This window comes from Cetorhinus maximus, chromosome 23 (genome assembly GCF_964194155.1).
Source record: "Cetorhinus maximus chromosome 23, sCetMax3.hap1.1, whole genome shotgun sequence".
Classification (NCBI taxonomy): Eukaryota; Metazoa; Chordata; class Chondrichthyes; order Lamniformes; family Cetorhinidae; genus Cetorhinus; species Cetorhinus maximus.
Genome location: NC_135901.1, coordinates 60687905 through 60702776, shown reverse-complemented (window position 1 = coordinate 60702776; position 14872 = coordinate 60687905). Strand labels below are relative to the sequence as shown.

Below are 14872 nucleotides of genomic sequence, written 5' to 3'. Positions count from 1 at the left end.
TCATCATTATTTCTGAGCTGCTGTCTACAATCTAATTCCATTTTCTCTACAAACGGGAGAGCTGGATTCAGGTTCCAGTCTCTGGAGGAGTGGGTCCGAATCCCACCGCTCCCAAATTTTCAGCTGCTTCCCACTTTCGGGGACATTAGGAACTCTCTTTGGGTGAGCAAGAGACAAGTCCAGTTTAATACGGGGAGTGAGGTGGGTTGTGGTCCTTTATCTTGACAGGGTGAACGGAGAGAGACAATGTAAATAGAAATTGCTGTGGGAGAAAGGCGGCAGTGTGGAATTGGTTTAGTTGCTCTTCCTGAGAGCCAGCACAGATACGACGGGCCGAAAGACTTACTTTATAGCCGCCTCTGGTTTAATATGAAGATGTTTTACCCAAGGAAGTGCTGTTAGTCGTGGACGAGAGTTGAGGACGATGTTTCTGACATCCATCGGGGTTTCCCCAACGTTGGTTTGCTGACTGCGGTTCTCGTTGTTCCTGGTTTTAACCAGGTGCCAACAGGATTAGTTATCGATTAAATAGAATCAAACATAACTCCCGCGCTTTCTTATTTCCATTCATCTGCAAGGATTTGCGAAATCTGCAGACGGAAATGGAACAAAACTTAGCCGGTTTGGTGACATCCTTTCTTTCTGGGTGTTTGTCTCTCCTTAGGCCTCTCTCACTCTCGGTGTACATGTCAGTGAGTGTTCTGCTGTGTGTGTCAGTATGCTTCGGTTCCTCATTTTCACCATCCACACTTTATTCACCTTAGTTTTGTGGCTTCATATTAAAATCGTAGAGAGAAAATAAAAACAGGCTTAAAAGGTTCAAGAGGAATTTTGTTTCTGCATTTTTGGGTGGAGACTATTCAGCTACTAAGTGTCTGCACGCTACAAAGAGGAGGGTGATTGAAATCTTCACTGAGCAACATTTAAACAGCCAGACATCGAGTCCTTGTGGTCGAGTGGTTAAGTCAATGGACACATCGAGAGAATGAATGTGTAAATGCAAAAAGTCCAAACTGATATCCCTCGGATATTAGGAACTGTATTTCTTCTCGAAGCTGTTCCACGTGTGACATTTGCAGCTCTGATGTGAAACTTCAACTCTCACTCCAATGATTCGGGCGGAGCTGTTGTGTGTTTCGGTTTTCAATCAATAAGTAAATCAGTCCACTTTTAACAGTTTGTACCAGATCAATAAACCTTCAAAGCCTGGCCGGGAATCGAATCCACAGTGAAAGGGCCGAATCCTCACCTCTAAATTAAGAGGAAAGCTATCTATAACTTTGCAACATGCTTTATCAACGCCGCATTTGTCCTTTTTCAGATACTTTCACCAGAGATAAGTTTCTGCTACAGAATTTTATCATAAATGACATCTTCGGGCAATGACAGCCACTGTTTTTAATGGGTGAGCTGCAGCGAAGGGTTGGCACCAATAAAGTGTGGTTCAACTGGTCTGGTTCCAAACCCTGTGCTGGAATTAAAGAAAAACTTTGAGTTTGCTCAGTGCTTTGACTTCAAAAGCGAGGATGTAAGAAAGTACGTTCCCATAGAATGTAACAAAATGTCGGAATCACTGGGAAATGATGCTGGAAGACATAAAATTATAGACAGTTACAGCAAAGAAAGAGGCCATTCGGCCTGGCGTGCTGCTTTCAAAGAGCAGTTGCGATTGATTGGTCAGGAGCGATATTTGTGTCAGTGTAAACAGTCGGCAGTAAAATCATTACCACATTACCACGGCAAACATTCATCAGTGAAATCAACTCACACACATCAAATTCTGCCGTTTTCATGTCGCATCTTTTAATTATCTGTTCTCCATCTCAGACATTTCCTGGTCTATCAAATATCATCCATGCAGAACTTTGCTCTGTTCCTCGTTCTACGAGGAGACTTACTGTGAGTGGGATATAGCCAGTGGCTCCATGGCTCAGTGGTTAGAGCACTGGTCTTGTAAACCAGTGGTCGTGAGTTCAATTCTCACTGGGGCCTATAGCTGAAATTTGGTGGCAAGGTAACCTTAGAGGACAGCACTTCTAAAAATATATCAAAAGGTCATGTGAGTGGGTGGCAGGTGGCATATAATGTCAGAAGGTGCGAATATGTTCACTTTGTTGTAAACATTGGAACAGCAGAATGCTTTTAAAATGTGAGAAAGTGAATGTGGTGATTTTCAAAGAGACCTTGGTGTCCTTGTACAAGCAATGTAGAAAGTTAGCATGCAGGGTCAGCAAGAAATTAGGAAGCTCAATGGCCTTTATTACAAGGGGATTGGAGAGCAAGAATTAAGAAATCTTTAAAGAAGGGTTTTGGTGAGACGGCATCGAGAATCCCGTGTGCTGTTTTCATCTCCACATTGATAAAAGGATATACTGTCTATGGAGACAGTAAAGAGAAGGTTCACTAAATTGGTCTCTGGGATGAAGTGATTGTCCTATGATGAGAGGCTGAATAAATTGTGCTTCTATTCTCTGGAGTTTAGAAGAATGAAAGGCAATCTCATTGAAACCTGTAAAATTCTGAGGGGGCTTGATAGGGTGGACACAGAGATTGTTTCCACTGGTCAGGGAGTCTAAAACACTGGGGCACAGTCTCAGGGTAAAGGGCCGAGATGAGGGGAAATTACTTCACACAAAGGGTTGTGAATCTTTGAATTCTCTACCCAGAAGGTTGTGGATGCTCCATCATTGAATATATTTAAGGCTGGGATGGACAGGTTTTTGCTCTCTTGGGGAACTAACGGATATGGGGAATGGGCAGGATAATGGAGTTGAAGCCCAAGGTCAGCCATGATTGAATTGAATGATGCAGAAGGTTCGATGGGCCATGTGGTCTACTCCTGCTCATATTTCTTGTGCTCATGTGTATGATAAAGACAATAATTCATGTTATAATAAAAACAGAAAGTGCTGGAAGTTCTCAGCAGGTCTGACAGCAAATATGAAGGGAGAAACAGAGTGAAGGTTTCATGTTTAACATGACTCTTTTCCAAACCATAAATTGGGTCCTAGTTACGACATTTTGCACAACACTTAGACAGGGAATGGAACCCAGTTGGTGAAAGCATCGAATCTGAACCATTAGGGTGTTTTTATAGCATACCTTTGAACGAAATTAGCTTCCAACTGAAGGTTTAATGGGTTAAGACCACCGAGGGTCAAGTAGACTCCCTCTCTTCCTGCTTCTACTTATATTACCTACATAGTTCTGCTTTGTGTCCTTTGGCTGCAAGGAAATCTTTCCCAAAGTTTCCCAGTTCTACTGTTAATCAGTTAGTTCCCACACAAATAGATTTATGAATATTCATTTCAAATAAAGCGAGAAAATGGGGGAAACATGTGCATAACATCCATCCTATTAGAAAGATTGGGTTCAAAGCAACGAATAGAAATTGATTCTCTGATTGCATATACCGAACTGGAACACACCATCACACCGAGTGAATCCACTGTCTGTTCAAATGTTGCTCAGTGAAAATTTTAATCTTCCTCCGCTGTGTAGCGTATGAACACTGAATCAATAAGCAGTGTCCACTTAAATAAACACAGAAAGCGTCAATCTCCTCTTGCAACTTTTATAGCTGTTGTTATTCTCTGTACCATTTACCATGAAGATATATAATACAAGTGAATAAAGTTTTGAGATGTTAAAAATGTGTTCATCTCTCGGGGAACTGAACCACATTGACACAAACACATGAACACACACAGACAGAAACACCGAGAGTGACAGAGGGCTAGGTTTTGTCTCTGAGGAGAGGCAAACTCTCAGAAAGCAAGGATGTCACCAATTTAACTCAGATTTGTTCCATTTCTGACTGCAAATTCTGTGAATGCTTATGGATAAACAGGAAAGACGGAACACAGAAGTGAAACAGGAAAAACAGACGGGAGCGTTTGGAAGGTTCTGACTCCATTTAGCCAATAATTAACCCTGGAGTTTCCAAAAGGAAGGAACACTGAGCAACGCAATCGGCAGAATGTGAACCTGCGTGGGCAGATCCCAGTGGAGTTCTAATCCATCGCCTTAATCACTCAGCCATGGCTAGAGACCTTACACTGGTGTAAATCTTGTTCATGTAAAACCATGGAATGGTTACAGCAGAGTCTGAGAGTATTCAGCCCCACCAATTCCCAGTCACCCTACAATTCCTACAGCCTCCCTTGTTCTTCCTACCAAGACGAACCACGTCATGTGTCAAATGCCCCGATCCTATTCTAAGGGATTTGATGAAACGTCTGAAAAGATGAACCAACTGAAACTTTGGCAGTGATGAGATTCAAATCCACGACTCGATCGAGGCTGCAGTCTCAATTCAAAGTCTTGCAAACACTCAAACACACTACTGCTGGCAATGTGATAGTAACTATTGCCTTGAGTGGTATTGGTGCTGAGTAAGAACTTAAGTAGCAGCAGAAATAGACCATTTTGTCGCTCGAGCCCCTCACAGTTCTATAAAATCAGAGCCAAGGTAACAATCTTGAGGCCATTCAGACCGTGACAGAGGAACATCGACCATTCAGCTTTTTGATGCTGCTCCGCCATTCAATAAGATCATGGCTGACACGACAGAAACCCCGCACAGCGAGTTAGCCAGAGGGACTTGTATAGAATTTCAAACTGTGTCCTCATGCTGCAGTTCTGGATTATGCTTTGCAGAAATAGGATTGGGCTGGGATATTTAGGAACAGCGTAGAGATATTGATCGAGCAATAGAATCTCTCATTGGGACCCATCGTGCCCTCGCCAGGTTTTTACAAAGAGCTGCCCATTTAGTCTCAATATCTTTCTCTATCTTCATAACCCAGCAGCTTTTCCATTTCAAATATTTGTCCAATTCCCTTTTGAAAACTCGGAGTTAAGGAAAACAATGTTGAAAAAGGCGCAGGAGCTCCGGCAGTGTCTTTGTACAGTGCGTCAAAATTAACAAAGTTTACCTGCCCCATTGTCGGCATTTTATTTAATTCAAAATATATTGCAGTTCATGTAATATCATTAAAATTTATTGAGATCCCATTGACCAATCTGCCACCAAGGAATCATGTCTGACCCCAGTGATCTGTGAAAAATGTAACCAGATCAAATGCAGCCACTAGCGGGCGCTCCAGTGGCGCAATCGGTTAGCGCGCGGTACTTATAGAGCAGTGCGATCAGCGGGCTATGCCGAGGTTGTGAGTTCGAGCCTCACTTGGAGCAGTAGTTTTATTGGAGCTAATATATGTGGAAGTACATTTGGATCCTAGATTCCTGAATTAATGGCACGGTTTTCAGCCGGCAGCATTGCAATAACAGGGCATAAGCGCACCCTGTACGGGTTTATTAAATTCTGTTACACAGAGGTGTTGTACAGGAAGATGAACAATGAATCATTTACCAGCTCTCGCATGCTTGTAACTTGTAATATTTGACAAAAAACGTTAAGAAAATCATGTTTAAAGTGTTGCATTTCCACCACTGATCACACAAGATAACACCCGGCTGGAGGTGGTTAGTTAAAACTGCTCCCCAGTTTCCACGGTGACAGACAGTCTGCTCCTTGGTGCAGTTCCTGATACACGCACGGGGAAAGCAGATACCACCTGACTCATGAAACGCGCATAACATCAAGCTGACCTTTGGCACCAAGCTGATGGTGTATTAGGCCTGTGTCCTCATTTCCTTGTTGTCTGGCTGTGAAACATGGACGACTTACAGCTATCAAGAAAAGAAGCTCCGCAATTTCCATCTGCACTGTGTGCGGTCGTTATTGGGAATCTCCTGGCGGGACACAATCAGGAAGCGGCAGTCCTCTCAAAGACAGAGCTCCCAAGTCTGTTAGGCTCATCAAACAGAGGGAGGTTGGATGGCTCGGGCCCGTTTACAGGATGGAAGGTGGTCACATAGCTAAGGGCCAGTCGGCAAGTGAGACGTCCAACGCTCTGCTTGTATGACACTCACAAGCGTGACATGGAGGCCCTAATTAGCGATTATCAGACATGAATTTCACTAGATGACTACAAAGGAAGATTGCAGCACTTCCTGTGAGCTGTTGTGCATCACCATGATGCCCATTTGCTACAGCGGCTTGGCAACAGGCGCCAAGACTAGAAACAACAACCCATAACATCGCTTTTAGCTTCATGTGAGGCACTTGTGATGGAAACTGCCCCTCAAGGATTGACCTCCTCAGCCATCAGAAACTATGCAGCATATGGAGACAACCCATCTGAAATAGATTTGTTTGATGTGTGTCCGTCATCTTTCATGAATGGAAGGATGACGAAGATCATTGTGAAATTCATTTGCAAAAAATATGACGTGTTTCACACACAAACACACACATACACACACACGAACACAGCCAGACACACAGAGACACATTTGCACACACACACATACACACACATAAACACATACACAAGCACGCATCAATACATATAGATAGACAAACACGCACGCGCAGACACAGACACACACACACATGCACACACAAACACAGACATACACAGGTGCACACAGACATACAGGCACACATGCACAAATACACACACACACAAACACACACACATACACAGACACACACATATAAACGCACGCTCACACACAGAAACACAGAAAGACACACAAAGAAACACACACAAGAGCACAAACACACGGACACAAACGCACACATGCAAAAACACACACACACATGCACACACAGAGACACACACGCACACACCACACACACTGACACACAGTGACACACATACACACTCTCTCTCACACACATACACACTCTCTCACACACACACACGCACATACACCCACAGAAACAGACACACACACACACACACACATACATACATACACACACACACAAACACAGACGCTGACACAAACACACACACAAACTCACACAGACGCACATGCACATTCACACACATACACATATAAATACATTTACAGACACACACTGATACATATAGGCAGACATACATGCACACACAGATACATACAGTCAAAAAAACAGACACAGATACACAGACGCACACATACAAAAATGCACACACGCACAAAGACACACACGCAGACACATGCACATACACATAACCACACACACGAACACGCACACACACGCCAATATGCCATCTTGCTCTAACGCCGGAAAAACCGCATTTCAAATTAATATTCCCATCTTGACGACCTGGGTGGCTCTGTAGCACTGAGGAAAATGTCACCCAGTATCTTTCAGGTGGTATCATGAGCCAATAGACACTGGCATCCTGTTTCTTGAGGTGTAATCGTTGCAATGGTTGCATTAAGGGGCCACCTATCATTCAATTTCTAATGGAAACTTCTATCGTTATTATTAGTGGAAACCTTGCGCCTGTCAGTTTTCAATAGGAACTTTTATCTTTTATTGCTGAAGTTGACGCTGCTGCTGTTAGTTGCTTCAATGAGGGCTCTTCATGTTTTATAATACAAAGCAATTATTTTCCATTTTGCTGATACAAAGACTTGCATCTTTGAATGTATCATCAGGACCTGTCCCTCTTCTCCCCAAACTAGCCCATATCACATTTGTATATTAAATCCAGGGACAGTTAGTGTCCTCGCTGCACAAACCCATACCTCTGTTTGTGTTACAGCAGGTCCTGCCTCTCCAATCACCGAAGTAGCCCATATCTATGTTAATAACGTACCAGCCCCAGTTACTGGTATGACTGTACTGGCCCATATTTCTATCTATATTACATCAAATCCTGTCTCTATTATTAATTCACTAGTCCATATCTCTATTTATATTACACGAGATCAATGTCTCTGTTAATACTTAACAAGTAATGTCTCTATTATGACTGCACTAGCTGATATCTCAGTTACTGTTACAGTAGAGCCCGCCTCTGTTATTGCTGCACTAGCCCATATCTCTTTTTATATTGCACCAGGTCGTTTATCCTTTTATGCTACACCAGACCCTGAGTCATTTCAGATAAGATTCCATAGATTATACAAATTAACTAGACAGACAAACCAATCCAAAAATGATTACAACGGTCGGGGTGGAAATTTTAAAGCTCACAGTTAAAAACCGTAGAAAGAGAACAACGAGAGTTTCAATCCTTTCCAACAATTGGAATAATAAATCGGATAATTTCAGGTGTGTGAATATCATGTCAGGTAAACGTACAGGATCATTTTTTCCGTCGCTTGCGTACATCATCAGACATTTGAGGTAAATATCAGGAGTTTCTGTGAGATGCGGCAGTGATCATTTTCCATTAAGATGCTCGTCATTCTCGATATGATTCTAATCCCTGAGTTCCTCAGGATTGTGTCCGAGGCCCAAGCATCTTCCGCTGCTTCATCAATGTCCTTCCCTCCATCATCAGGTCAGAAGAGGGATTGTTCATTGATGATTACACAATGTTCAGCACCAGTCATGATTCCACACATTCTGAAACAGACCATGTCCAAAAGCAGCAAGACTTGGACAACATACAGGCTTGGGCTGATAAGTATCAAGCTACATTCGCGCCACACAAATGCCCGGTAATGATCATTTCCAACAAGAGAAAATTGAACCACTTCCCCTTGACATTTAAAGAGGAATTAGTATCACTGAATCCCCGACTATCAACGTTGTGGGCGTTACCATTGGGCAGAAACTGAACTGCACCAGCAATGTAAATACTGTGACGACAAGAGCAGATCAGAGGCTGAGAATGCTGCGGAGAGTAATTCACCTCTTGAACCCCCAAACTCGCCCAGCACCTACAAGGCTCAAGTCAGGAGTGTGATGGAATACTCTCCACTCGCTTGGCTGAGCGCGGCGTCAGTAACACACTAGAAGCTCGACACCATCCAGCACAAAGTAGCCCACTTGTTGACACCTCACCTACCACCTTCATCATTCACTCCCTCCACCAATGATGCCCAGTGGCATCAGTGTGTTCCATCTACAAGATGCACTGCAGGAACTCATCAAAACTCCTTCGACAGCACGTTCCAAGCCCATGACCACTACTAGTTAAAAGGGCAAGGACAGCAGAAAGATGGAAGCACCACCACCTGGGAGTTCCCATCCAAGTCACTCACCATCCTGACTTATAAATGTATCGCCGTTTCTCCACTGTCACTGGGTCAAAATCCTGGAGCTCCCTTCCTAACAGCACTGTGGGTGTACCTACACCACATGGACTGCAGCGGTTCAAGAAGGCAGCTCACCACCAACTTCTCAAGGGCAATTAGGGATGGGCATAAAAATGTTGGACTAACCAACGACGCCCACGTCCCGTGAAATAATAAATAATATTTTTCCAAATGATCTTTGGGAACAGAAAAGTCGATTCTTGGAAGTGAAATGGTCAGTCTTACATCACTTTATAAACAATGGAAAACAACCGAATAGTTATCAATAAATAGTGGCAATATTAAACTATTTGCAATTAAAATGCAGGAACTGTTTGGGATTTAACACATTCCCTGAGGGTGGAGATGGGCTGAAGGTTATCATTCAGGTTAATGTCGGGGATTATTCTTTATTAAGTTCATTTTTGCAAAAAAGCGTTATTAGAAAACCGGAGATTTAAATGAATGGGCAATTTCTCAGAGACAGAGAGAGAGAGAGAGAGAGAGAGTGAGAGACCAATAAGTTTCAGTGAGTTAGACGCTGTCTCAGGTGGAGAGATGACAGACGTTCAATGAATGTGGCGACAAACGTGCCCGTCTTACCAAAGAAATGGTTGGCATGACATGAATTTTTAACAAGACCACACAACAGAATATACTATCAATAAATATTTGCGTTATTAGACGATCTGTAGTTTAAGAGAAAATAAACAAAGCTGAAACATTCTGCTGAAGGTAAATCTTTGTGGAATGATGCAGCATGATTTTTTTTCACACACACACACAGAACAGGCGATGTCTCATATGTAATTCTGTTGGCTGTAATGAAAATGAATATCAGGAGCTCTGCGGAACAAACAGTCAAACAAACAAAACCTCTAGTTTTAGGCCAAAGTAAGAGGCCCATTTGTAACTAAACGTCCACCTTAAAGAGACATAGAATAGTGTAGTAACAACAGAGACAGAGCCTGGCGTGGTAATTACTGAGACAGGGCCTAGTGCAATTTAAGCAGGGAAATTACTAGTGCAGTAATAATAGAGAAAGCATCTAATGTTACTTAAGCAAAGACGTGACCTAGTGCACGAATAACAGGGATGGGGACGAGTGCTATATTAACATAGACAGGGTCTACTGCTGCAATATGGGAGACGGGGCTAGTACAGTAGTTACTGATACAGGGCCTGGATCAACATCAAGTGAAATAGGGCAGTTATTACAGGCACAATGCATAGAGTAATTGTTTCCCAGAGTGTCTAAGGCCGTAATAACGGAGATTGCCTCCAGTGTAAGAGAGACAGACATGATCTCGTGGAGTAAAAACAGAGACAGGGAGAGTTGAATAGAAGCAGAGACAGAGGTAGAAAGACAAAGCCTCTGCAAAGACAGGATCCATTTTAATTGAAAAGACGGACAAGTCCAACGTGATACAGGCTAATATAGAGTCTAGTGTAAATTGTTCTGAAATGGTCTAGCGGAATATAAGTGCAGACATTATTCAGTGTGTTATAAGCAGTGCCGTGATCTAGTGGAACATAAGTGAGGCAGTGCCGAGTGCAGTAATAATTGAGACAGGACCTCGTGTAATACGAACCTGCCTAGTGTAGTAATAACACAGACCGGATCCATTATAAGTAAACTGATACAGGGTCTAGTGGAGCTTCACATAATTCAGGTCTCTTTGTAATATAAACTGACGCAGTGTCTGGTGATTTAAATACCGCCAAAGACACGAGATTAATACAAACAGAGACATGGACAAGTACAGAAATGAGAATAATGGCTTAGGACAATAACAACAGAAACAGGAAATTGTGTGAGATGAATGGTGTTTTGGTGCAGCATTACCTGAGACAGGGCCTAGTTTCATAGACACGTGGCAGGTTCTACTGGAGTAATTGCTGAGACAGGGTCTTGTGAAATGCAACTAAAAACATGTTCTAGTTTTCTATAACCAGAGACAAGCTCTAGTGCAGTGCCAACTGGGGCATGGCTTAATGTAACTTTAGCCAAAACCTGCTTCAGTGCAGCCATGACTGAGATAGTGCCAAGTGTATTGTGGCCCTAGTCCAGTACATAAACAACTGTGACTGAGCCAATTACAGGCACAATTGAGAGATGACCTTCTCTAATATGACCAGAGTCGTATCCTAGTGTAATAGAAACAGCGTCTAATTTAATATGAAACTCTTTCGAGTTATCAACAGTCACAGATTGCAACTCTTTTCGAGTACAATCACAGTTCTTGGTTTCCGGGAGTGGGACATGAACCCACAACCCTCTGATTCAAAGGCGAGGGTGCTATGAACTGAGCCACAACTGACACCTCTAATTTAATTTGAACAGAGACAGTGCCAAATGCAGTAATAATTCAGACACCGCCTGCTTCATGTGATGTGAGCAATCACGATTTCACTGCCAACCACTGGTCAAACTTCGCTATTGCAGGTGTTGTGAAAATGTCGATTCCATTTACTGTTTCTGAGATCACTGGTTAAAATCAGAAATAATGGAAAACTTAGTCGGCAGGATTCGAAGCTGTGCGGGGTAACACCCAATGGATTTCAAATCCATCGCCTTAACCACTCGGCCACGACTAAAGACTTTGGCGGAAGGCCTGTATTATTTATATGAAATCATACAATAGTTACAGCAGAGAAAGAGGGTCTTCTGCCCGCTTTGTCACTGTCACAACCCGACCTTTTCCCCGGAACCCTGCAATTTATATTGTCCCTCCTCGTTCTCCCTCCCAAACTGGGAATGAAAGCGTGAGAATGAAAGAGGAAGAGAAGTGACGGGATTTGTAGATCCCAGGGGAAAGAGACTCCAGGAACAGTTCATTGTGACAGTTCACATAGCAACAAGAAAACAACATTCCCTGAGGAGGGCCAAGAGTGGGAGTGTGTTTAGTTCAAACACAGAAGACTTGTTCAGTCAATAACAGCATCGAGTGTGTTAGACATGAACATGAAGTGAACAGCGAGGTGAAATAGTGCTACAAGCTGCGGATGTACAGCTCCCAATTTCCAAAACCCACCAACCTCATCAATGCAGCTCCTCTGAACATTTCGAGGCAAATATTGATCCTTTATAAGGTGCCGTTCCCAGAACTATACACAGTCCTCCAGGTGTGATCTAACCAGGGCTTTGCATAGCTGTAGCAAACCTTTCCCTCTTTACTATAACAGCCTCTGTTACAGGGTATACAGCAAGGGGAATTAGATTGTATAGATCGAATAAGAAAAATATGGAGATGCTTCATCAGAATAAAATTCCTTTTCAAATTCCATTTGAAATGAACTTGATTGTTTCGAAACCTGTATAAGAATCCCCAGCCCACATCTCTGTGTCATCGGGTCAGGGAAACTTTGTTAATTTTCACACACTGAGCATGGACACGGCAGAAGCTCCTGCATCTCTTTCAGTTTTGTTTTTCTTAACTCAGAGTTTTCAAAAGGGAATTGGACAATGACTTGGAAGGAAGAAAAAAATCAGAGTTATGGAGAAAGGAAAGGAAATTGAGTCTAATTGAAAGAAAATTGTAAAAAGCTGATAATGATATGATGATTGAATGGTCTCCTCAAGCGGTCTGCCGTTTTATGATGACATTACCAGGTTAATTTGACGACAGCATTTCTAAAGCTGCCACCCGAATCTTATTTCTGTAAAACAAGGACCCAAAGTGCTGCTGCAGGACCTCACAGTTTAACATGAGGTGCAGGTGCCTCTGGCTTTGTTAGGTATTGTTCTGTAGTGAACTGGTTATCACATGTGCACGAAATCACCAAGCCTCCTTAGACACCACCTTCCAAAACCATAACCATTACTATCTGGAAAGACAAGGGCAGCAAATAGATGGGAACACTGCCACCTGGAATTTCCCCTCCAAGTCACTCACCATTCTGACTTGGAAATATGTCGCTGTTTCTTCACTGTCGCTGGTTCAATATCCTGGAATTCCCTTCCTAAAAGCACTTTGGGTGTAGCTACACCACATGGACAGTTGCATTTCAAGAAGGCAGCTCAGCACCACCTTCTCAAGGGCAACTAGGGATAGGCAATAAATGCTGGCCCAGCCAGCGAACCCCACATCCCGAGAATAAATTGCAAACTGTCTGCAGAATTAATCATTGGCTAAATAAAATTAAAACCAACCAAACACCCCCTTCCTTCTTACTTCCGTTCATCTCCATTCAGGATCATAATTCTTCTTATCCGTGTTACTAAACGTTATTTCAGTTGCAAACATTCATAAATTTGCAGTCTGAAAAGGAACGATAATTGGTCAAGTTGGTGACATCCTTGCTTTCTGGGTCTTTGTCTCTCCTTTGGCCTCTGTTACTCTCGGTGCATATGTCTGAGTGTGTCAATGTGGTTCAGTCCCCTGAGGAGTTGAATACATTTTTACCATCACAAACTTTATTCGCATTGGTTAATCCATATTACCTGTGCCTTTTATTGTAATTTCAGGCCTCTTTCATTAGAGAAACGTTTCTCCCCAAAATGACACGTTTATATAAAACACAATCAACATCCATTGTCACACAACCACGGGTTGTTATTGGGTTCTTAAGCGACAATGAGAAAAAAATCCAACTCTCCTGTGCCCAACGAGTCCCAACAGTAATGATATTTTTATCTGAATATTAATTTCAAATATAATTTATAATCTGACCAACCACGCACCTCCAAATAACACATTCGAAATCTATGAAGCTATTGGATTCAAATAACCCCATTACTTATTCTCTCTTCTTCAGCTCCACAGTGAGTGAGACAGGGAAAAGCAGAAAAGCAGCAACATTCTGGCCCCGCACTCTCCAATCACCCGCTGCCAGCAGAAAGATACAGTCGCTTTGCTGAGTGTTTATTTTGTGAAATGGTGAAGAGCGAATATAAGAAGCTTGTAAGATAATGCGTTCAGTTAATATCCAACAACAAACAGGAACAAGGCAGCTTTTCTCTCACTTAAAAGGGCAAGTTTTTATAATACTACAGCATACTACAACAACTTACATTTAGAAAGCGCCTTTAACCTGTTGAAACGTTAGAAGGCGACGCCCATGGTCATTATATAACAAAGTGTGACGCTGAGCCTCATAATCGGTCAGCTGACTAAAAGCTCTGTCAAAGGGGGAGGCTTTAAGAACTTTCTTAAAGGAGGAAAGTATCGATTTCATGTTCCAGCCAACAGCAATGGTTGTTCTCATTGGCTGAAGAAGCCACTTGTGTTCAACCTGAACAGACCATTGAGCCGGAGAAAGTTGACTGGTGAAAGAGATCGGGAAAGAAAAAATTCCAAAAGTAGCCTCCATGAGCCGAATTTCCAAACTGGTTAGCAGCTTCCTGATGGCCGACTGGTTCGGGTTCAGCACTTTCACTGCATCACCCCGGGTTTGATTCCCTGTCAGGGAATTGTGATTTTCTGCTCTTGGGCGAACTGCTAAAGCCAACATTATTGTCTTCCTGGCTGAAAACAACACAGCACAGTTCTGTCACATTCAGGGCAATGAGAGTTGAAGTTTCACATCAGAACTGAAATGTCTCACGTGCAACAAGTCGAGAATAAATCCAGAGTCGGAGTGAGGAAGTGAAAATAAAAGAGAAGGGCTGTGATAGGTAACAAAGCACTGACTGTAGAGCTGGTGATGCGAGGCAAAATATTATTCCTGTATTACCCATGTTACCTTCAATTCTAATTTCCTTATTTATCCCATTCCCAACATTCCCACTACAGTTTGGTGGTATATAAACAACTCCCACTAATGTTTGATGCCTCTT

The 14872-nt window shown here is 42.7% G+C and overlaps 3 non-coding genes and 1 pseudogene across 4 annotated transcripts in view; 2 read left to right on the top strand and 2 right to left on the bottom strand.

Moving 5' to 3' along the window:
• LOC144698352 (uncharacterized) overlaps positions 1 to 14872 on the bottom strand; it is a 674481-nt pseudogene that overhangs the window by 192551 nt on the left and 467058 nt on the right. The gene's annotated exons all lie outside the window — the stretch shown is intronic.
• trnat-ugu (transfer RNA threonine (anticodon UGU)) lies at positions 1920 to 1992 on the top strand. The gene has a single exon. It is a non-coding gene; the product is annotated as a tRNA-Thr (tRNA).
• trnai-uau (transfer RNA isoleucine (anticodon UAU)) lies at positions 5102 to 5196 on the top strand. The gene is made up of 2 exons: positions 5102 to 5139; positions 5161 to 5196. It is a non-coding gene; the product is annotated as a tRNA-Ile (tRNA).
• Positions 11609 to 11691, bottom strand: trnas-uga (transfer RNA serine (anticodon UGA)). The gene has a single exon. It is a non-coding gene; the product is annotated as a tRNA-Ser (tRNA).